The sequence below is a fragment of the Schistocerca piceifrons genome, chromosome 6 (assembly GCF_021461385.2).
Source record: "Schistocerca piceifrons isolate TAMUIC-IGC-003096 chromosome 6, iqSchPice1.1, whole genome shotgun sequence".
Classification (NCBI taxonomy): domain Eukaryota; kingdom Metazoa; phylum Arthropoda; class Insecta; order Orthoptera; family Acrididae; genus Schistocerca; species Schistocerca piceifrons.
The window spans coordinates 26440723-26464131 of record NC_060143.1 but is presented as its reverse complement, the minus strand read 5'-3'; positions in this window follow the sequence as shown (position 1 = coordinate 26464131).

Genomic DNA, 23409 nt, shown 5'->3' with positions numbered 1-23409 from the left:
AGTAAATCTACCCAAGGGTTGATCGCTTTAAATATGATGCAGTTTAAAGAAAAATAGAAAGCTATATTTTTTTATACGTACCCATACAGCCGTTAAGGGCTGAAATACCCTCTTGAAAAAAAATAGAGTTTATTATTTTTTAATAAAAAAACAATATAAAAATCTTCAAATAAATGTTCGACGCTTTTTTAATGAACGTTGCACCGAAATTGTCATTTTTTTCGAAATGCACTCTCTCGACTGATTGTTTTCCATTTCGACATTTGACTGATACTAAACGTATACGGTTCTGGCGCTGTAGTCCGGAACCGCGGGACTGCTACGGTCGCAGGTTCGAATCCTGCCTCGGGCATGGGTGTGTGTGATGTCTTTAGGTTAGTTAGGTTTAAGTAGTTCTAAGTTCTAGGGGACTTATGACCTAAGATGTTGAGTCCCATAGTGCTCAGAGCCATTTGAACCAACTAAACGTATAGCATCATCGATACCGAATACAGCAATACATGATGAAGTGGTATTCCAAAGACGCATTTGACAGAAATAAGCTATAAATGTATTTAGGTAGCTGCACACGCTCCCGGTAAGTGTCTGTTTCAGTGCCAGATGTCATGTTGAGTGTTTAATAAGTCTTCCTCAGATAAATATATTCTAAATACGTATTCTGCGTATATTGTACTGCCTATATACTTTAATTTTGTGAAATATAAAATACCTTCTGTTGAATTTGCGTTTTGTTTTTACATTTGATGTATGTTTGTATTTTTAAGTTTATCCTTTCCAAATTAAATTATATTGTATTTGAAATTGTTTGTACATCATTCTTGTAACATTATTGTAAATCTGTAACATAATGAGAAAGTGTAGAATTGTTAGGGTCAGAAAAATGCTGAATGCACTTTGATTTTACAACGAGGTATTTCACCCCCTTAACGTCTGTATAGGTCATCATCATCATCTTCATCATTTAAGACTGATTATGCCTTTCAGCGTTCAGTCTGGAGCATAGCCCCCCTTATACAGTTCCTCCATGATCCCCTATTCAGTGCTAACATTGGTGCCTCTTCTGATGTTAAACCTATTACTTCAAAATCATTCTTAACCGAATCCAGGTACCTTCTCCTCGGTCTGCCCCGACTCCTCCTACCCTCTACTGCTGAACACATGAGTCTCTTGGGTAAGCTTGCTTCTCCCATGCGTGTAACATGACCCCACCATCTAAGCCTGTTCGCCCTGACTGCTACGTCTATAGAGTTCATTCCCAGTTTTTCTTTGATTTCCTCATTGTGGACACCCTCCTGCCATTGTTCCCATCTACTAGTACCTGCAATCATCCTAGCTACTGGGTTGAAAAAAATGTGTCTTATTTTGCTCTACACTACAGCGTATTCAAAGACGATCAGAATCCCTTCCGTAAGTTTGCTTGTCAGCATTGCCACGCTGCCGTGCGGTTGTAGCCACTTCCTCCACTCCTTTTCACTGTCACTGTAGTTGATTCGCTTAGCGTCTGTATTTTTGAGCACTCAAACAACTGGTTTACAGTAATCATCGAACTTCCTGAATAATATAATTTCCATTTGCTCATATGAGCTACAAAATTCCTACTATTCGCTACGATTGCACAAATATGTCAGACTTTTTCATCGCCTTTTCCCGTCAAGTGAGGGACGTCAGAGATATTACAACTGTAGGCAAAGAATCTAATACACATGGCTGGCTAAGAAAGTATTTAAATTGACTTTATACATATTTTTACGTAAATATAACAAAAGTTAGTGAAAACATTGTTGTAAATAAATTTATAATATTTAAAAGGTTATTCTTCTTATTGATTAGCTTCAAAATTATTGATTCATATCGAATGCATGTAGAAATTCACTAAGGCTATCACATGTAAATCGATTTACACACGGTTGCAATTTTTTTTTAAATTATCACCGATACTGGCCACTATCAAAGGGTTCCTAAAACACGTTAGGCTTTATTACTGTAACGGAGGGTTAGGACAATGGAAGGGCAGCTTAATTAAGTGGATCATTCTTAACAATATTTGTTAGACCAAATGAATTCCAATTATTCTTAGGCACAGTGCCTCAATTTTCATCCAATGGGCACATCTTAAAAAAAAAAAAAAATCACAGATAATGTTGTTGGGCAAAGTAGCGACCTTCAACAAACAACAAGCAGCAGTGTTGCCCTCAGTTGTCAAATTTTAATGACAATTTTCTTGCAGATTAGATGCAAGGGCCGAGATTTTAAAACTTCCACTAAAACAGCCTTGGAACCCATGTTATAATCAGTGTGTCTAATGTTTATCGTCTCAACTCGGTCCAAGGCCGCCTCGGAAACAGCGCGCTCAGCGCAGCGAATTGGTAACAGAAGAGGCCTGGGTTCGATTCCCGACCGGATTGGAGATTTCCCCCGCTCAGGGACTGGGTGTTGTGTCGTCCTCAAGTTCGCAACGTCATAACTGACTTTCCATTATTGAGGTGGCTATGTGGGCACATCCCGAAAGCCAATCAAAAAACTCTCCACATACACCTCTGTCGCTTAGCCGACGCATGAAGCGACTGGCGCGAAATTGAAGCTGCCACGCGGACACCGGTGCAACGGTGCCGTGTCCATTTCGTCACAGTTACATCACAACCCTTACTGCCAATTACGTGCGCTGATGACATGGGTTCGACAATAATTAATACATGAAGGCTACGTTCGTTCTTATAAATGATGATGATTGCTGTCTTATTATACACATACGAGGGCAGTTCAATAAGTAATGCAACACATTTTTTTTCTGAAACAGGGGTTGTTTTATTCAGCATTGAAATACTCCAGGATATTCCCCAATCTTTTAGCTACACAACACTATTTTTCAACGTAATTTCCATTCAATGCCACGGCCTTACGCCACCTTGAAATGAGGGCCTGTATGCCTGCACGGTACCATTCCACTGGTCGATGTCGGAGCCAACATCGTACTGCATCAATAACTTCTTCATCATCCGCGTAGTGCCTCCCACGGATTGCGTCCTTCATTGGGCCAAACATATAGAAATCTGACGGCGCGAGATCGGGGCTGTAGGGTGCATGAGGAAGAACAGTCCACTGAAGTTTTGTGAGCTCCTCTCGGGTGCAAAGACTTGTGTGAGGTCTTGCGTTGTCGTGAAGAAGGAGAAGTTCGTTCAGATTTTTGTGCCTACGAACACGCTAAAGTCGTTTCTTCAATTGCTGAACAGTAGCACAATACACTTCAGAGTAGATCGTTTGACCATGGGGAAGGACATCGAACAGAATAACCCCTTCAGCGTCCCAGAACACTGTAACCATGACTTTACCGGCTGAGGGTATGGCTTTAAACTTTTTCTTGGTAGGGGAGTGGGTGTGGCGCCACTCCATTGATTGCCGTTTTGTTTCAGGTTCGAAGTGATGAACCCATGTTTCAGCGCCTGTAACAATCTTTGACAAGAAATTGTCACCCTCAGCCACATGACAAGCAAGCAATTCCGCACAGATGGTTCTCCTTTGCTCTTTATGGTGTTCGGTTAGACAACGAGGGACCCAGCGGGAACAAACCTTTGAATATCCCAACTGGTGAACAATTGTGACAGCACTACCAACAGAGATGTCAAGTTGAGCACTGAGTTGTTTGATGGTGATCCGTCGATCATCTCGAACGAGTGTGTTCGCACGCTCCGCCATTGCAGGAGTCACAGCTGTGCACGGCCGGCCCGCACGCGGGAGATCAGACAGTCTTGCTTGACCTTGCGGCGATGATGACACACGCTTTGCCCAACGACTCACCGTGCTTTTGTCCACTGCCAGATCACCGTAGACATTCTGCAAGCGCCTATGAATATCTGAGATGCCCTGGTTTTCCGCCAAAAGAAACTCGATCACTGCCCGTTGTTTGCAAAGCACATCCGTTACAGACGCCATTTTAACAGCTCCGTACAGCGCTGCCACCTGTCGGAAGTCAATGAAACTATACGAGACAAAGCGGGAATGTTTGAAAATATTCCACAAGAAATTTCCGGTTTTTTCAACCAAAATTGGCCGAGAAAAAAAATGTGTTGCGTTACTTATTGAACTGCCCTCGTAGAATACACAAACACTGTTGATGCAAGGAATGATGTGCACCGACGCAATTCATTGCTGTCATTTGAGAATGGCGTATTGGGCTGACATCGTGATCCTGGTGAATAAATACCTTTAATGACTACCATGGCAGAAAATGTGGTCCTTTCTAAAATATTACAAGACTGTGGACACAAGAAAACAGAAAATAATCATAAAGAAAGGGAAGGCCAGGTGGGGGATAGGGGTGCAGAGTGGGCAGGGTCGGACCTGAGGCCTGGCCTCTGTGTCCTGACGGCCATCGGGCCTGTCGGTTATAGGATGTAGGAGAAACAGGAACCTTTATTATTTACAAAACCCTAGTAGGTCCTGGAAGCCTTTTAACTGTCCTGGGAGGACAACACATTATAAAAGGCTTCACATCGCTAAAATATTTTAAAAAAACATGAAGCACCTTCTGTAACAGGTTATGTCCGTGTACATATTGTTCAAAATTGCTTGTATCACACAAACACGGCACACAAAAGCACAACTGTTTACATATGCTGGATATACTCTAAACCAGCGCGAATCCACTGTTTAGAATATGTCCAGCAAATGTAAACAGGTCCGCCCCGATAGCTGAGTGGTCAGCGTGAAGAACTGCCGTGCCGCGGGCCCGGGTTCGATTCCCGGCTGGGTCGGGGATTTTCTCCGCTCAGTGACTGGGTGTTGTGTTGTCTCCATCGTCATTTAATTCCCATCCGGCGCGCAGGTCGCCCAATGTGGTGTCGAATGTAATAAGACCTGCACCAAGGCGGCCGGACCTGCTCCGTAAGGGGCCTCCCAGCCAATCTACATCTACATCTACATCCACACTCCGCAAGCCACTTGACGGTGTGTGACGGAGGGTACCTTGAGTACCTCTATCGGTTCTCCCTTCTATTCCAGTGTCGTACTGTTCGTGGAAAGAAGGATTGTCGGTATGCCTCTGTGTGGGCTCTAATCTCTCTGATTTTATCCTCATGGTCTTTTCGCGAGATATACGTAGGAGGGAGCAATATACTGCTTGATTCTTCGGTGAAGGTATGTTCTCGAAACTTTGACAAAAGCCCGTACCGAGCTACTGAGCGTCTCTCCTGCAGACTCTTCCACTGGAGTTTATCTATTATCTCCGTAACGCTTTCGCGATTACTAAATGATCCTGTAACGAAGCGCGCTGCTCTCCGTTGGATCTTCTCTATATCTTCTATCAACCCTATCTGGTACGGATCACACACTGCTGAGCAGTATTCAAGCAGTGGGCGAACAAGCGTACTGTAACCTACTTCCTTTGTTTTCGGATTGCATTTCCTTAGGACGCCAAACGCTCATATCCATACGTAAAAAGTTGTGCTTTTGTATACCGTGTTCGTATGATGCAACATGTGATTGTGAGCGATTTGTACATGGATGTAGCCTGTTACAGAAGTGCTTTATGTTTCTTTAAGTATTTTAATGATGAGAAGCCTTTTATAATGTGCTGTTTTCATCCACTTGACATCTTGTGTGTGGTGTCAGCGTAAAATGAACATGTTTTACAACAAAAAGATTTTAATACCTGAGGATGACAGCATGGTCTGTTCAAACCGGTTGTCTTAAATAAAAAAAATATTTTATGCTATCTTGGCTGTTGCATGGTTTTCAACAAGTAAATATTATAACTGTAAAAATCCGAGGGGTGGGGGGGGGGGGGAGGGGGGAGGGAGGGGATCTCGAATTTCCTGTAAAGGCGCTATGTCTATGTCCTCAGCCTTTAACGTGTCACTGAGCATCTTGATCTTTACAGGTTGTCTCAATGCTGCTGGTGTTACCGGGCGCTATCGGATGGCTGTCATCCTGGTTAGGTCACCTTACGGAGGCTAATACTGCCGCACACAGTCTGGGATCTTTCTATCGCCCCTTCGCCGTCGCCTCGTGTACTCCATGTACCATTCCGGTCTTACATTGGGAGAGTGTGTGGTTGCAGCTCCTCCAGCTCCATCTGGTCCCTGCTGGGTCGGGTCTCGAGACGGGGGTCCCCGTGTTCCATCTCTGTAGTGCGTTGCTTGCGCCATAACCCCCCCCCCCCCCCCCCCCCAATATCCCGATGCCGTCGGCCGCACTACTCCGCTGCCTCCAGGTCGTCGTCGCGACAAATACTTGTTGTCGTTCCGCCGGCGCCCCCAGCAGCCACGCTAGGAAGTTCCTCCGTATCCATGGTCGGATGACTTGTACACCGAAACGCACCAACATTCTCTTCTGGATCTTGTTCTCCACCGTGAGGCGGCACTCCTTTCAGCGTTTTGTTGATGGCTGTTTCCGTTACCGAGGCTCCGAACCGAGGTAGTATGGCCTCTAGATGTTCTTCAGAGGCTTCGGAATCGTGTCCCGTCGAATCATGATCGTCCATAGCTGCCGTATCTGAAGCGGCGGCGAGTGGTAGCTAAGACGGGTTACCTGCAACCTCTCTGGGCGGTCTTGCGCTACGGCATCCTTCCCCGTTTCACCGCTTCAGTATGTTCCTGGCGTGTGTCGTACTTCATCGCAAAGTGCCGTAGCATAGGTCTCGGGGAGCACCTTCAAAAAATGGTTCAAATGGCTCTGACAAGCGAACCTCCCCATCGCACCCCCCTCAGATTTAATTCTAAGTTGGCACAGTGGTTAGACCTTGAAAAACTGAACATAGATCAATCGAGAAAACAGGAAGAAGTTGTGTGGAACTATGAAAAAATAAGCAAAATATACAAACTGAGTAGTCCATGCGCTGCATAAGCATCATCAAGGACAAGCTGCGCTCAGGAGCGTCGTGGTCTTGTGGTTAGCGTGAGCAGAGGCGGAACGAGAGGTCCTTGGTTCAAGTCTTCCCTCGAGTGGAAATTTTAATTTTTGTTTTCAGTTTATGTTACAAACTCTTATGTTTTCATCACTTTTTTGGGAGTGATTATCACATCCACAAGAAAACCTAAATCGGGAAAGGTAGAAGAATCTTTTTACCCATTCGCCAAGTTTACAAGTTAGGTGGGTCGACAACATATTCCTGTCATGTGACGCACATGCCGTCACCAGTGTCGTATAGAATATATCAGACGTGTTTTCCTGTGGAGGAATCGGTTGACCTATGACCTTGCGATCAAATGTTTTCGGTTCCCATTGAAGAGGCACGTCCTTTCGTCGACTAATCGCACGGTTTTGCGGTGCGGTCGCAAAACACAGACACTAAACTTATTACAGTGAACAAAGACGTCAATGAACGAACGGACAGATCATAACTTTACTAAAATGAAGAAGGTAAACTTATCACTCGAGGGAAGACTTGAACCAAGAATCTCTCGTTCCGCAGCTGCTCACGCTAACCACGAGACCACGGCGCACCTATGCTCACAGTATCCTTGTTGTTGCCTGTCTTGCCCATGGGCTACTCAGTTTGTATATTTCACTTATTTTTTCATGGTTCCACACAACTTCTTCCTGTTTTCTCGATTGATCTGTGTTCAGTTTTTCAAGGCCTATCCACTGTGCCAACTTATAACTAAATCTGAGGGGGGTGCGATGGGGAGGTTCCCTTGTGAGCACTATGGGACTTAACATCTATGGACATCAGTCACCTAGAACTTAGAACTACTTAAACCTAACTAACCTAAGGACATCACACAACACCCAGTCACAATGAGGCAGAGAAAATGCCTAACGCCGCCGGGAATCGAACCCGGGAACCCGGGCGCGGGAAGCGAGAACGCTACCGCACGACCACGAGCTGCGGACGGAGCACCTTCAGTTGCGGAGTAAGTCGGGGGTCATCCCGTGGGAGCTGTAATAACCTTCTGCAGGTACACTCGTAACGTGTCCCTCCTGTCCACACCCAGAGGACGTTCGCGGTTGTCCGTTATACAGTGTGTCCACAAAGTCTTGGTACATAGGGAATTCTAATAAATATTCTATCTTCTTCTTCTTCTTTCGTTTCACCCTCTTTGGGGTACGCTGGATCAATCATTTCTTTGAGTGTTGTTCTTTTCTTAGGGCCCAGTATTTCTTCATTCTTTCTGATCTTCTTCTCCTGTCTTCTTCCGAGATGAAGGATTTGGACTTTTGTGTGGATTTGTCTTGGAACCTTATGTTTTCATCTTTAGTAATTAATTTAGCAGTTCGATCAATAAGTGAATTTTCTGAAATATTTAATTCCACTAGGTCTTTCTCAGTTTCTTTAAACCAGTTGGGCATCGTTTTTCGGTTAGGGAGGAAGTCAAAGATTTGTTTAGTTAATCTGTTGGAATTCATTCTGAGAAAATGACCATAAAAATTTATTCTCCTTTTTCGCATAGAATCTGAAAGTTTTTCAATTTTCAATAGAGAGTTTCATTTTTGATGTATATAATCTTATTATCTTGAAATTTTGGCCCAATGATTTTTCTTAAAATTTTTCTTTCCTTTATCTCAAGTTTCTCCATTTGACATTTGAAATTCATGTTAAGTGTTTCTGCTGCATACAGTGCTTCTGGCTTAATCACTGTCTTGTAATGTGTCATTTTGGACCCCCATGAAAGGGATTTTTTGTTGTATGTATTTTTTGTTAGTTGGAAGGCCAATTCAAGTTTATTTTTTCTGGATTCCATTGCTTTGCTTTCCCCAGCATTCCAAGTAATCCATTCTCCGAGATATTTGAATTCTTTTCCTATTTCAATCTTCTGTTCTTGAACTTTGAGGTATTTACATGAGTGCTTGATGTTTGTCAATATCATAGTTTTTTCAGAGGAGATGTGAAGACCAATTTTAGCTGCTTGTTTCTTTAGTTCAAGGATTTGCTCCCGTGCTTCTTCCATTGTTTCAGCAAACAGGGCCATATCATCTGCAAAAGCAATGCAATTTACTTTAAGGTTCTTCTTTTTGCAACCCAGTCTTATACCACTCTTAATATTTGTGTTCCATTCTCTGACTACTTTCTCAAGAGCACAATTGAACAGCAACGGTGAGAGCCCATCGCCCTGTCGCACTCCCGTTTTTATTTCAAAGGGTTCCGATAGTTCGCCCATATATTTAACTTTCGAAAATGTATTTGTAAGGGTCGCTTTTATAATATTAGTTGTTTTCTTATCCAAACCCATTTCTTCCAGGACTGATAACAGAGATTCTCTATCAATCGAATCATATGCTTTTTTGAAATCAATGAAGGAGATTACGTATGTCTTTGCCCTTGATTTTTGGTAAGCCATGATGTTTTTGAGGTTTAGTATTTGTTCCGAACATAATCTACCCTTTCTAAAACCTCCCTGGTATTGCCCGATTTGCGGATCCAATTGCGGCTCTGCCCTGTTCAAAAGGACTTTAGAAAGAATCTTGTACGTTATATCCAGCAGTGATATTCCTCTGTAATTGTTAGGGTCTGTCTTCAAACCTTTCTTGTGGATAGGGTGGATGAGAGCTGTTCTCCATTCTGCGGGGATCTCTTCTTCTTTCCAGATTTGATCGAAAACACACTTTAGGGATGTAACTGCATTTTTGTCAGCCTTTTTCCATAGTTCGGCCACTATTTGATTTTCTCCGGACGCCTTGTTGTTTTTAAGTTCTGAGATGACCTTCTGTAGTTCTTCTATGAAAATTATTTTATAAATAATAATAAAATAAATGTAATAATTCTAATTTTTTTTGGAGACTGAATGCTCGTTCTGTCTAAAGAAGAACGAATGGAGTTGGCGAGAAGGATAGTCGAATCGCAAAATTGCGGAAGAATTTACCCTTCGACACCCTCATCGTCAACCTACTTGTTTTACTACCGTCGGGAAATTAATCACCAAGTTTAAAGTAACAGGTAGTGTGTTGGACAAACTCCGTTTCGGACGACCGAAGACTTCAGACGAAACGAAGGAGGCTGTATTCGCCAAGGTTAATGGTGCCTTCGCCGAATCCTGACAGAGGAGAGGTTTCATCCGTACACGTTGCAGATAATGCATCACTTAAACGAAAACGCATGCAGATGTATGAATGGTTTGCATAAATTAGATGAAAATACCAATTTTACTAGAGATCGTGTATTGTTCAGTGATGAAGCTGTGGTTTATGTCAATGGTGAAGTGAACAGACAAAATCTCCGAAACTGGTCTCAAGGCCATCCACGTTGGATTAGTCTATCCAAATAGCAGAGCTACAAAAAGGTGGTGGCGTGCTATGGTTGGTGGAAAACTCACGTGCTAGGACCTTCTGACAGTCCACTCCTTTTCTCTATCGCAGACAGCAGCAAAAACACCCTTTGAGTGCGTTAGCGTCTATAGAACAAATGACTGGGGTAAGGAGTAGGCCCTTATTCTATGACAGAGCACAACGGTGTTTGGCTGTAATTCAAGATTATTGTCACAGAAATACACAAATTTACATAGGTTGTAACTTGACAATGTTAGGACAGTTGTCAAGATAACGCACTACGCCCTGTTTAATCGAAATGACACTGAACACAACAATAGCAAATTTTAACCAGAATGTTTAAAATGGCTCTGAGCACTATGGGACTTAACATCTATGGTCATCAGTCCCCTAGAACTTAGAACTACTTAAACCTAACTAACCTAAGGACAGCACACATCACCCAGCCATCACGAGGCAGAGAAAATCCCTGACCCCGCCGGGAATCGAACCCGGGAACCCGGGCGTGGGAAGCGAGAACGCTACCGCACGACCACGAGATGCGGGCACCAGAATGTTCTCGACAAAATTATTCTTACTACTAGATCGTGAAGTTGGCCGATATTACGACAAATCGTCCGATTCCGGTTCTAAATTCGGTACTATTAAGGATGACAATCAAGTCTACAGAGGATGGTTAGTTCTTTGTGAAAAGCTGAGCAAAAGATCACTCAAGGTTGCTCGAGTTCACAGTGGACGCAAGCTGGTGAACCAACAAGTTTAAGCCTCTGTGAGCAGTATTTACCTCAGTGGCGAGGAGCTGTTGGCTGTGTGGCTGCTCCCATCCTCTGAAATTCCTGTTAAAGCTAATCAAAATCTTTGCTGATTTTATCAGCAGAAACTGTCCTATGTTTCTCGTTAGGTGAGAAAACAAGCACTCATCCCTAGTCTTGAAATATGGCGATATGCACGCGCATGGATGGAGCAGCATGCATATTTCAGTGCCCTCTCAGTTCTCGCAAGAACAATTAACTACGTGATTGTTTCTTTTCTCCACCGTTGGAGCTCAACGGCACGACAGCTAATAGCTAGCTGAATGTCAGTCGAAGTAAACGCAGTGTTCACACAAAATTCCTCCTTTGCGTCATACAGAGCGTGATGACGCTGGTTCAGAGGAGAGTCCACGAAATTTTCGGTCTTGTGTCTCTCGTAGCAAATCTGTCCCCCACCTAGGTCATTTCATGCTTCACATTACTGCTTTTTCTGACGAATAGGAGCGTTCGTTTCATCTTGTGGAAACTATCTCTGACAATCTCTAAGGGCCTACCATCAAACTGCATCGAAACTTCGGCACTTTACTCCTTCCTAGCTCATGTCAGCCAATCGGACATTTTCTGCCCGCTCCAGATGCCTAAAAGTTACACGTGTACATCATGAGTGTATCATGCGCAGTCTACGTGATCGACTGTGCCGCTGGTCCGTTTGTATCCATCTGGAAATTCCCCAATTCAGCTTCCTAAAGATTCTCTCTGTACCACACCACTGGCTCGCTACCTGCCCTCTTCGATGTGTCACCCAGTGCGTTCGTTGTCCCTCGCCAGGGGTCGCTTTAAGAGCATTTCATTGTACTCAGGCCATGATGTCACAACTCGCATCTGCTCCCAAACTAACAGTAAGACATTTCCTCCAGCAGCTTTTTTCTTCTCTTGCTCATTGACATGCAGGATTTAGGTTCGGTGTGTTAATACTGTCGACTTAGTGTCATCCCTTTGCATTGCATGCTGTACATTTTAATAGGCAAATCTGCTCATTTTCGCCAAAGTATGCCAGGTGACTTATTTACCTTCCTTTTACAATGTATAAAATCTCTCACGTTAGGTGCGAAATTGGCATTTATTAAATCTGCCACCTTACAACCTCTCTCCTTTGATGATCATGTAACAGCTGAGACTCATATGAACATGCTGAGAGACAAATTGATGCCTCAAATTGAGTGTTTGGGAGAACGACTTTCACTGACTTGGGAGAAGTCACGTAAAGTGGTCCCGTCATTCACCAGACCTTTCTCCCCTTGATTTCTTTTCCTGGGGTATGGTGAAAGGGTAAGTTTACTTGATGAAGATTACAAATTTTAACAACCTAACAGAGCGCATTACCAGCCAGTGTGCTAAAATTGACGGCAATTCAGACCTGTTACATCGAGTTTACCTTAACCGTCAAAAGCGCATCAAATTACGCGTTGGGAAAGACGGAAATCATGTTGTAATTTTCATTTATTAATATTAAAGTGACTTCAGTGTGCTTTATTATTATTTATTAGAATTCTCTGTGTACCCGCACTTTATGACACCCTGTAGATAACAATCGCCCTACAACCAGCGATGTACAGACGGAACATATTTTCATATTTCAATCCTTGTTTATTGACGACAGGATATATCTTGAAAATCACACATTTTTCAGCCGTAGGGTGGAATGCGTCGATCACCAATTCTTATGGAGCTTCAAACGGGAGCTAAAAGACTTGGATCGTTCGTAGTCTCATGCCGGTGTGTTCGGCTGTAACCGTTCCAAAATTCCCGCCCTTGTCGGTGTCGGGGTAGAATTTCGTCATCAGTGGGCTTGACATAGACCACACTACTGACCATGGATAAGTATATTCCCACTATAACGACACGTCCGATTTTTACCTCATCCCGGAAATAACATTCGAACTCGTAAGCTTTCGGTCGAGCATATACGTTAGGAAAACTCAAATTCCAGTGTCGATTTGTGGAGCGACAAGGCCATGGTTCGTTCTCTGCACTAATGCGGTGAACCGTTACTTAGCATAAACAACTAGCGCGCAACACGTGTGGCACGAACGTAAACGCCGTCCAAATCACGCACCGCCGAAGGCATACTGGGGACTGTGGTCACAAGTAAACAGAAAATAATCATAATAACTCATAATGAAGTACTGCATGAAAGTAATGCCGTTGAAAAATTGTCTCACGTTCTGTTTCCGCTATTAGAAATGATTTTGAGCTGAAACCTCTTCAATGGCACAATGTAAGATAGGATGACAATGACACTTCTTGGAAGATTAAAACTGTGTGTCGGACCAAGACTCGAACTCAGGACCTGTGGTCTTCGCGCGCAAGTGCTCTGCCGACTTTCTTTCTTTCTTTTTTCTTTTTAATAATCTCATTTCGTTCGTTGCATTTGTTCTGCGCGGACGCCCCATGACACCTGTTGAAGTTCTTTGTTGGTCCATTCACTCAGTTATTTTTAAATACAGAGGGCAGCTAACCCTCTGACCCAACACGCTGATGTACCCAGGCGGCAAACAGACTGATTCCTTACCCCAGTGGCGGACTGAGCTACCCAAGCACGATCCACGACCCCTCCTCACAGTTTTACTTCCGTAGTACCTCGTCTCCAGAAATGTTCCTTCCTTCTTACTGGAGTTATAGTCCTGCCAATCTCGCAGGAGAATTTCTGTGCAGTTCAGAAGGTAGGAAGTGACGTACTGGTGGAAGTAAAGCTCTGAGGACAGCTTTTAAGTCGTCCTCTGGGAGCTCAGTCGTTGGAGTACTTATCTGCGAAGAGCAAAGGTCCCGAGTTCGAGTTTCGGTCCGGCACAGAGCTTTGATCTGCCAGGATTTTCATGTCATCGGACACTCCACTGCAGATTGAAAATGTTCATGGTTATGTCTTGAAAGATGCCTGTTCGTTTTCATTTTCTACTTGGAATATTTTTGCTTTTCGTAAATGATGAGTTTGTTGCTTCAATGCTTCGCGTGTTTGTGCTATAATCAGATTCGATTAGTCGAAATGAGCTCTTTGAGATGCCTCTTTATGCTTACATTGATGCACTTTGTATCTTGGCTGGTTTAGAGCATCAGACAGTGGGAGACGTTCGCGGTTTTGGAACCACGAGGCGATATTTTTCGAATGATTTCTCCGTTCTGCTCCTGGTTTTCTGTTTGAGAAGTCTTCTTTTCTGCTCTTCTTCTTGAATGATGTCAATGCTAGCTGGTTCTGAGTTTCTACAGGGGTGAAGAATATGAGTCACATCTTTTCAATTACTTTTGATGGTAAATATTTGACAAACGTACACTTGTTATTTCGGAAGTGCGCCCTTACTATTAGCTCACCGCGATCACTCCGCGCACAGACTTGTGATGATAGTCTTCCACGTGGTGAAACGCAAAATTCGTGAATGGAAGATTAGTACAGTAGCAAGTATTATCTTTTGAATCCGTCGTGTTGTAGATTCAAATTTATCATCCTCTCCTACTTTATAAATGAGTTATTGTCTTGCTATAAATCTTGTATTGAGAGCATGCAATTTCGTTGGTCGCTGTGAAAAACTTACTTTGTATTTGTTGCATTGAGAATCTATGTGGGTTTTGTGAGTCAACAGCATTATTTTGAAAACAAGAGAGCAAAATAGACAGATGTTCATAACCTTTTCTTAAAATTATTTTGTCCACCACACTACTGTGCAGCGATATTGAGCAATACTGTCGCTGCCGACCTAGGCATGTAAATACTCAGATTTCACACCGAACAGTTTACTGAATTAGTTATATTCCACTATTGCAAACCATTAGCAATAAATAATCCATTTCTTGCATGGATGAGTCATAAGAGTGAGTCGTCGGTTGCTGTCCTGGAAGATAGATGATTTCCGAACGCGATGCACAGTCATCTGGTATTTTAGTGGAATATTTTGTGGAATACCTGACAGCGAGTGACTCGTGGCTCTCTATTTGTAGAAATAGGATGATACGTCGTATTAAAGTTATATTCTGATCTATTCTAGTGTTCAAGAAGGAACTAAATTCAGTGATTAGATACAATATGGAACATCCTCATTTGCCACACTTTGGGCTATAACATGAAAGCAGAAATACTATATAGTTTTGGGACCAGTTCTTGAGGAATCCCGTTTGATGTCTGAGTAATAAGCTATGCAAAATTTAATTACACTGCAAGAGAATTATGTAAACGTGTGTCTGTGGGTGTTTCGTTATAGGGTTGAAAGTTTTTTTACACAAGATAGTTGTGTAGCATGTTGGAAATATTGTATTCAATTTTCAGAGTTTAATTCGTGCTACAAATTATGTAAAAGAAATCTTGTTTCAACCAAAGCGCAGTGCCACGCCCCTTTTCTGCACGACTCTGTCCCTGATTGCGATATTTTATTATTTCCTGTCACCAGGGAACATATCTGTAGGGCACAGAAAGCCGTGAGTTCACTTACTATGCGATTAATTACGGTTTGTTAAAGAAATGCACACATGGTGGGACACAAAACCAGAACGAAAATTTTAATATCTTCATTTAGAGAAGACGCCCAAACACAACATTTTGCTCAAGGACAGTTGTTAAAATTTCCTCATATGATGCTTGTCTGGTGTTCAGGGGTGGAAGCACTGGAAGAACCAGGACCCTTATAAGACTAGGATTTGATACAGGTTGCTTCACTGAAAACCTATTGTAGAAGACTGACGAAGGGCGTATTCCTAGTTCTGTGATATCAGTGAAGGATATTGCAAAAATGGGACACCAGAAAGATCAGACTAGAAAAAAAGAGCTACATGAAGACCAAAAAGACCAGATGTATGGTTATGGCCAACGTTAATGTACTTGTTTCCGGCCGGCCGCTGTGGCCGAGTGGTTCTAGGCGCTTCAGTCCGGAACTGCGCTGCTGCTGCGGTCGCAGGTACGAATCCTGCCTCGGGCATGGATGTGTGTGATGTCCTTAGGTTAGTTCTAAGTCTAGGGGATTGATGACCTTAGATGTTAAGTCCCATAATGTTTAGAGCCATTTGAAAAATTTGAACTTGCTTCCGGCATTAATGCCAATAAAGTCTTTTTCCTGCATTTCCCTCAACTTTAATTGTTCAGTGTATAAGCAACATTTACTACTGAGCCATTGTAGGTAAAAAGGTAAAAACTACTACAGACCTTGTAAATACTCTACCAGACCTGCCTGTGGTATAAAATTTTTCAAAATACATTACTGTCGAATTTATTTAAATTTTTGTGAAATAAAAAATTGCTGCTTATGATACACATCGGTTTAAAAATTGTTTCGAGTGTTCTAAAACTGATATTAAAAAACCTGGTACACAGACTTGTTCATCTAATTACTAAGAATAACCTACCACATTTTGAAAGTGGTAAGTACGATACTCTTTGGAGAAAATAAAACTTTTATCCATTATGGATGACAAACACCGCGACTGTGAGGAAGAAAGGTTTCTAGATATTACTGCAACCAGTAGCCTTTTGTTTTGTTCTTCAATTTTTTTTATTATTATTCCATTACCGGTTTCGGACTTCCTAGCGATTCATCATCCGATGGTACATATATTAATTGTCTGCAGCAGTGTGAGTGTCATGTAGGTGTGGCAAGATGTATAAAGAAACATGTAAGGACAGGGTGTGGCGAGAATGATTCACATTATGGGATGGATTTTGTTGCTTTACTTAGAGTGATTAGTATCGCTAGGAAGTTCGAAACCGGTAATGGAATAATAATAATAAAAGAAACTGGAAAACAAAACAACAGGCGACTGGTTGTAGTAATTTCAGGGAACCTTTGAGACGATGTTCCTCGAGTGGTAGTATGTGTTCTGAAAGTTCTGGCAACGTCCTGATCAAATTATTCGACAAAAAATTGAAAAAAAAGCAGATTATAGCCAATAATACAATGACAACATGTGCAAAATTTGATTCAGTTATCTCTCAACCAGTAAAAGTATGTACCGGTTTTTTTCTCATACGTCTCCCTTTGTGGTCAGGTTGCTTTTCGGTTTGCTTTTTGGGGGTATAAATATTTATATATATTAGAGTACAGCTTAAAACTGCTCATGGCAGTAGCTGATTTTTGTTATACGACACACCACTTACAACATTTTGAAAGACTGTTGGTCCCCACAGTTGAGATAAATTCATTATCTCGGCGTTTTCGAAATTTATTCAGCCGCTGCTATTTCAGCCACGCTTCAGTAAGTTAATTGCAGCGTGTTTTTTTAAATTATTTCATTTTTCTTTCATTTTCTTTTAAATGCCCTTCGTTCGATCTCTGTAGAGATAGCAAGAAAATTGCGTTATTTACTGTAAAATCCTAACATTTTCTGTCTCTCTTGCGTCACTATCTGCACCTCACCATACAGAGATATGCGTTTTGCAATATAATGCTTGGATTAAACGGCACAGACTACCTTGCGCATCTTTAGGGCGCAGAGAGCGTGGAAGATGTAGCTGCCGAATGAGACATTCAGTGCTCCTATGCGCTGTACCTTACGACTTATCATATAATTAACACTTGGACAACGCGATTATCAATTCAGATTTGAACTCCTGCCTGTTCTTGTTCTGACAGATGATGCGAAACAGAAATAGCTGCAGTTTGCGTCCGCTTATCACGCAGCATACGCAGGAGAGGGAGATTCACTTTGTTCTCCACGTCTTAGCTTCAGTGCAGCACCCCTCTAATGGGATAACGGCTGTAGGCTTCCTGGTGAGTCAGACAGTGGAGCGTGGGGGCACGGAATGCGCGGTCGAAGCGAACGGTATTTAGACCCTCAAGAACAGCCGGTGGGCGCAGTAGTACAAGCAGACCTGAATCTGTACTAGACCACTGAAAGTTCTATGAGTACCGTTTGTTATTTCGCAAACACTGTGTTTGCCGTCAACTACCGGTGAAGCATTAGCTGAGAGGAGGCAACAGAAACAACAATAAAACCAGGGATTTTCACAAGTGTTACAACGTTTGTGAAGCGTGTTAAGCCTTTGACTACCATCAGGACGCCTGTGTCCCACGATAGGTTAACAGAGAACCAACTGGAATTTGCTGAATGTTATTGTTATGTAGTAATGTCCCTCTGGTAAAGCAAAGCAGAATTCTTATAATAATACATCGCACCTGTAGGTTGTGCTGTCCTCAAACTTTATTCTTAACCCTCGTCACCGTACTGTCACATCGAATTAGTTCGCCCCTGTATAAAGGCAACCCAATTACCAGATTCGCAAGGCGGTATGCCTTCACGCCTTCCCGGACACATCTTGACGCTTGCCACATCACAAACGAAAGCCATATGAGCACCTGTAGAGTAAGTTACAAACTTGGAGAGATGCTTTGTCCGCTGATGTGTGTCCGTTTTCGGTATGTCTTGTAGTTTTTGGGTAGTCGTCTTCCGAAACCCTAGAGTTACATACGAATAATCCCATATGTTCTATACACCCACCCCCCTTCCCCCCGCCATACCCTCATGGAAAACGAAACTGAGGGAAATATTCTTTTCAAGTTGTTACTTCTGACTAAAACATTCATTAAAGTAACCATACATTAATGTTACTGAAATAAAATTGGTAGTCAAAGGCTTAAGCCAACTTACTTATTTTGAACATTTCTCTCAGTTTTTGTCCCATTAACACGCTTGCATTTGCTATCATTTTGAAACTTTTAGCGACCGCCGTCGTCTCATCGTATTTCTCTGCTTGTACTATAGGCCTGTTTGAAAGAACAGGTTGGGAGTGTCTACCTAACCTGCCTAAAAAAAATCAATGAAAAGCCAAATCATTTAAACACTCCTCTAACAGTTTCCCAAAGAAAACTGTTTCTGCGTATTTATGTGACACTTGGTAGTGAAATCTCTCGTATTAAACTGAAGCGCCTCTAATAGTTCGACCTGAATTCCTTCGTGAGGTTCAGGTGTTCCTCCTCGAGCAACAATGTAAACTCCTGTTTTGTAGGTGATTGTCTACAGCTGTAAAAAATAATTTGGGAAAAGCATATTTTTGCCATTAGCTGCACAATTTTATGTTTATTCTCTGCCGGTTTCGGTTTTTACAATCGTCTTCATGGTGAAAAACATTGTACATCAATGATCAACCAGGAAGCATATACTAATCTAACAGTATTATGTCAGTAATTACGATAGTAGGTAAACTGTTCCTAACAATGCGAGTTTCAAAATGGTTCAAATGGCTCTGAGCACTATGGGACATCTGTGGTCATCAGTCCCCTAGAACTTAGAACTACTTAAACCTAACTAACCTAAGGACATCACACACATCCATGCCCGAGGCAGGATTCGAACCTGCGACCGTAGCAGTCCCGCGGTTCCGGACTGAGCGCCTAGAACCGCTAGACCACCGCGGCCGGCAATGCGAGTTTCTTGCGGGTCCAGTTTCACAGTAGGAATGGAAAAAACCGACCAGTTAAAATCCATACCAGTATTTTAGTTCTGAATAACCGATATTTTGTAGTATTTCTTTGCTCTCAGTTATAGCAGGTGCTTTTATTTTTTACCAACAACCAGATAAAAGAACCGAAATATTAATTAGCCATAGCAGCAGTGCTAAAATTTTCGTTTTTAAATAAACCTTTTCTAAAGAACGAGTAATTTTTGATCGTAAAATTTGCTTCCCTTTGAATTACTGCGTTACTATAGAAAATGGGAAAGTCGGTGAGTGCTGCTTTAACAACAATGCCGACGGAAAGGAGCAACAACCACATGGCATAAAAACTGGTACACCATCACTGAGAAAATAGTGTTCATGTTACCATGTGGTGTTGCCAGTTAGATGATACGCGTGTACATGAGGTGTTCAAGACTTGCCCCCATCTGGTCTCTATGATACTTTCTGAATGTCATCGTCGGACATTTGTGTTATAGAATAACACCATCCCTAATCTGGAAGTGCGGTGTCAATGAAGTAGAATTCTCCATTTGCTTTAAAAGAACGGGAGGAACCAGCAGTAGGAGAATACTGGGGATTTTTTGTGGTAATCAGCCACAGTACTCCGCATCTCGTTGTCTCGCGGTAGCGTTCTCGCTTCCCCGCACCCGGGGTCCCGGGTTCGATTCTCGGCGGGGTCAGAGATTTTTCCTGCCTCGAGATGACTGGGTGTTGTTGTGTCGTCTTCATCATCATCATTCATCCCCATTACGGTCGGAGGAAGGCAACGACAAACCACCTCTGCTAGGACCTTGCCTAGTCGGCGGTGCGGGTCTCCCGCATCGTTGCCCTATGCTCCTCGGAGTATAGGACCTCATCATCATTAGCAACCACTTATCACTTTTAGAGAAAAGCAGCGAACGGTGGACGGACTAAATTTTCTTTCATTTGCCTAGTTAATGTAATATTTTGCTTCTATGTGTCTTAAAACCGAAAGAGTCAAAGTTTCTCAGCTTATGTTCAATTTCAACGTTTGATAGAGGAAATAGTACGAAAAAAAGCGAAAATCAGATACTTCAGAAACCAGTTATTATAAGCGATTATAATAGTCTGGTTGAAGTGGCGTTGAAAAAACCGATTTTACCGAAAACTCGTTCTTTCGGCGGTGATCGCAGTCCGTATATTACACGCGAGGCTGATATATAGGATGGTCAGAAACAGTCTGAAAAGCCCGTAACGGTGTTGCAGTGTAGGTTACGCTGAGAAAAAAATTTGATACCTTGCGCCGTTTTCGAGTTAATTTGCATTTCAGTTAGCCAATCAAACTGTTGCGGGCACAAATTGAAGCGGTCCGCCAGATACCGTGTCCCCAAACGTGTTCTTCGTTTTCTTTCCTAAAGCCGAACAACAGAGCGACACAAAAATTGAACATGGGACAGTAGTAGGGATCGAACCCGAGCCAAGCCGTCCGCTGTGACCAAACGGATCTAGGCCCTTCAGTCCGAAACCGCGCTGCTGCTACGATCGCAGGTTCGAATCCAGCCTCGGGCATGGATGTGTGTGATATCCTTAGGTTAGTTAGGTTTAAGTAGCTCTAAGTCTAGAGGACTGATGACCTCAGATGTTAAGTCCCATAGAGCTTAGAGCCATTTTTTTGAATCCGAGCTAAAGACTGAGTGGTCTCGTGAGCAATCGTCTTCGCTATCAGGCCAATCGACACTAATTGTATCTGGTGACTCGCTTGAATTTGTGCGCGCAAAGGCCGGATTGACTATATTCAATGCTAATTAACTCGAAAATGGCGCAATGTATCGAACTTTTTTCTTAACAGTTGTTTCTCAGCACAAACTACCCTGCAACACTCTTACAAGCTTTTCAAACTGTTTCTGAGCACCCTATATGTAACAGAGTATGCGAGGGAGGCGATCATTTGAAAATTATCGCAGTAGCCTCATTTTCCGTCTTGGAAATGGCTTCGTTCATATTGCTCCCAAAATGAAATAGGTCTGTGCTCCTTTAGAACTGTAATACTGGACGGGCCTCTGAATTTAGTTCAATTTATTGCCGTTAATTTTAGACCTGTTGTCTTGTAACGCTAAAGAGGTCGTGTATGTTCAATAACCATAACACACAAAACTTTATATTATATATCTATAGTTAGTATACGTTAATGACACTATTGTTAACATTAATGTAGAAACAAAACAGAATGTTCAAACTATAATCAAATATAACAACATCAAATAAAAGGATTTTAATTAAACTTCTTAGCGAATAAATTACAGCTGATATTAGTGCATCTGTTACTCGCACTTTGCTAAACTGTTCCACGAGTACATTGCCGCACTGGTGTTTGTGTGCCCCAGAAACCCTCGAGTCCACACGTAGCCGTATGGCTGCCATTTTCATTTTTAATTTCTTTTATTTTTTATAGTTTCCCTTGATTATATTTTATTCCCACCTGTCATTCTGTAATGGAGGAAACACTTCTACTTAAATCTCCTGTTCTGGTGGCGCTATTTTGATATTCAGAGCGTCCACGTAAACTTAAAGACTGAAAGTTGAACAGTTGGTTTATTTTTTTGCCGTGACTGCTGAATAAAACAAGTGTACTCCGATCTTTTCTTGATTAGAAACACTATCAGATCGAATGCGTTCTGAAAATGTTTGTTGTGGAAGATGTCTATTTTCTTCATCTGCACAAACGCAATCTGCCTGTGAATATCATTCTGAAATACAGTCACACTTTGATTATTGGAGCGCAGTAAACACTTGAAAAGTTGCTTGCGCGACTTTGCTTTCACAAGCATGAAACTAAACTAAATGACCACTTTGAGATGGTGTAGTGATGGCGAGGCGCGAGGGCGCGGGGGGATCTGAAGGAAGTATTCAAAAGAATAGAGGTATTTTGTGGTTCATTGTTGTTGTGCTCTTCAAACTAAAAACTGGTTTGATGATGCTCTCCACGCTACTCTATCCTGTGCAAGCCTCTTCATCTCCCAGTAACTACTGCAAACTACATCCCTCTGAATCGGCTTCCTGTATTGATTTCTTGGTCTCCCTCTACGATTTTTACCCTCCACGTTTCCTTCCAGTACTAAATTGGTATGCCTCAGAATGTGTCCTACCAACCGACCCCTTCTTTTAGTTAGGTTGTAACACAAATTTCTCTTCTCCCCAATTCTATTCAGCACCTCCTTATTAGTTACGTGATCTACCCATATAATCTTCAGTATTCTTCTGTAGCATCACATTTCAAAAGCTTCTATTCTCTACGTTACAGACCATTTATCATGTAAGGTATTAGTAAAAAAAAAGCATGATCATTCCCACTCACCTCCAGCTTTCAAAAACTGTAGTCCATCTCTAATAACGTGCTTAAGAATGAAACATGATGCAGGGAGATTGCGAAATGAGCGTTAGCTATGACTCACTTGTGTGGCTTTTTCCAAGTCGTCTGGCCGCCCGCTAAAAAGTGTCTGCCTCATCTGTATTTCCGGAACCTCACAGTGTCCCAAGATCTCCCGCGTCACCAAGGAACTACCGCGCCAGCAAACGCACATAGCTCTCTGCTCCATGCCACAGAGCCATGGTTCTGTAGCCAGGCAAAGAAAGGGGGAATAAACACTGCACAAGACAGTACGAACACCTTTAGAAATGCTTTGTTAATACGATACATATTAATCAATGATGTGCCACTGACGATTCGCTTCAGTTTGACATCGCTCCATATTCTGAAGAGAGTCGGCCTTTCACGCTGCAGGTACGAGGCTTCATACGAGCAGTGAATCGTAGAACTTTTGCGACCGGAGGAACGCGACGGGTACAGACGCAGCTCGCTAACTGGGAGGAAGATCTGGCCGCCGCTGGTTCCCTGTCAAGCACACTTGTCACGGCTTCGCTAACATCGTTCTGGCCTGCGCTGTCTCACTGGGCAGACCGCACCTCTGACACACTACGGCTGTTTAATTAGAGACCTAAAAATTAGCTCCACCTTAGGAAATGAGCGTTGGGAACAAATGCTGGAATCTCGTGTTGCTGTCCTCC